Source organism: Colobus angolensis, unplaced genomic scaffold (genome assembly GCF_000951035.1).
Source record: "Colobus angolensis palliatus isolate OR3802 unplaced genomic scaffold, Cang.pa_1.0 Scaffold43, whole genome shotgun sequence".
Lineage (NCBI taxonomy): Eukaryota > Metazoa > Chordata > Mammalia > Primates > Cercopithecidae > Colobus > Colobus angolensis.
In genome coordinates, this window is record NW_012117710.1 from 1,062,483 (window position 1) to 1,064,363 (window position 1,881).

At 48.8% G+C, this 1,881-nt stretch overlaps 1 protein-coding gene across 1 annotated transcript in view; it reads left to right on the forward strand.

The window, feature by feature from the left end:
• Positions 1-1,881, forward strand: part of SUN1 (Sad1 and UNC84 domain containing 1) — a 43,062-nt gene that overhangs the window by 30,871 nt on the left and 10,310 nt on the right. The window lies entirely within an intron of this gene.

Consider the following 1,881-nt stretch of genomic DNA (forward strand, 5'->3'; position numbering starts at 1 on the left):
TTTTTTTGTATTTTTAGTAGAGACCGGGTTTCACCGCGTTAGCCAGGATGGTCTTGATCTCCTGACCTTGTGATCTGCACACCTCAGCCTCCCAAAGTGCTGAGATTACAGGCGTGAGCTACCACGTCCGGCCTTTCTAAAGTTTTTAAATGTAGGATTTGCAAATGTGGGCTGGGAGACTCACATTATCACTCAAGATGCTGAGTTCAGTACACGTTAGTGTGTGGAGGTACTGGAGAGTCTGCACAGCAGGAGGGATTTCTAAAACCCACGATGGTGTAGGGCTGGGTAGGGACTCTGCCGTGTGGTGGTGCAGGAACCTGATCCCATTAGTACGGGAGCAGCTGGGTTTGAGTTCAGTCATTTGCCACCCTGCAGGTTCTTCCTGTGGTGGCTGCAGACTGAAGTCATAGTAACAATGGCCAGATTCTTCCAAATGGGAGACGTCAACAAGGCCACTGGCGTGGTCAGTGTGTGTGTGTTTAAGGTGACCCTTTTTAGAATGTTAAGTGCTTTTAGTTATGTATTTTGAAATTCAGTGATTTAGGAAGAAATTATTTTCCATTAAGAGGCATCAATTGACATGAACCATACAGTTTGAGCCGGGAGATGTCATTTATTCTTAAAACCCTAGTTCATCCTTACAGGTTTGTGTGTACCTCAGAACACTGGTAATTCTGAGGAGGCTGTACTGAAGGTTCCGATACTGAAGAAAACATTGATTGGCACTTTGTGAGTTAGACTGAGAGCAGGATTTTTAGAAAGATATTTCAGTGGTTCGGAAATTCAGGTCTCAATCAGCCACATTAAAATCCCCTGGTTTCCTGGTGAAAGCATCAGTTTCTGGTTGGGCGCGGTGCTCACACCTGTAATCCCAGCACTTTGGGAGGCCGAGGCAGGCGGATCACGAGGTCAGGAGATTGAGACCATCCTGGCCAACACGGTGAAACCCCGTCTCTACTGAAAATGCAAAAAACTAGCCGGGCGAGGTGGCGGCGCCTGTAATCCCAGCTACTCGGGAGGCTGAGGCAGGAGAATGGCGTAAACCCGGGAGGCGGAGCTTGCAGTGAGCCGAGATCATGTCACTGCACTCCAGCCTGGCGACAGAGCGAGAAAAAAACAAAAACCATCAGTTTCTGCCTCTCCTGCCCGTGGTTCCCCAGCGCCAGGGCCCCTGGAGTGCCGCCCTCCTGAGCTGGCCCTTGCTGCCCGGGGCTGCGTGCTGCCTTCAGGCCAACTTGGTTTTTGTTTCTTGGGGATGTTTTGTCCTGCTACGACGACAGCCTTCTGCCTGCCCTGTACTGAGGGCCAAGCTGGACTTGTTTTTTATGCTTCCTCTTATTATTGAGATGTAATTCACACAAAAAATTCACCATTTTAAAATGTACAGCTCCGTGGTTATTAGCGTATTCACAGTGCAGCCATCACCACTGCCTCACCCCAGAATCTTTCTGACCCCCGCTAGAAAACCCTGTACCTGCCAGCAGTCATCCTCACGGTCCCGGCCTTTTCTCTGTGATTGGTGATTATTGTGAGGGACGGTCTGCTCTTCCGGGCCTGAAAGCTCACCTGCCAGGTGACACCAGGCTCAGTTGTGTGCTTTATTCTTCATTGAGAAAAACCAAGGAAAGTTCATTCAGAGTAGCTGTCTCTCTAGCAGTAGTGGGGGAAGGCCAGTATTGTAAGAATTTCCCAGTTTCAGTAAGTAAAAATTCTGTATCCTAAAGCAGTTGTAAACTCTGAACTCTCAGTTTGAGAAAGTACAATTAAGTAAGAAAAGGACTGGTCTAAAAGTAGGAGGTTCTTTCTATATGTAAAACCTTGAGGCCGGGCGCGGTGGCTCAAGCCTGTAATCCCAGCACTTTGGGAGGCCGAGACGGG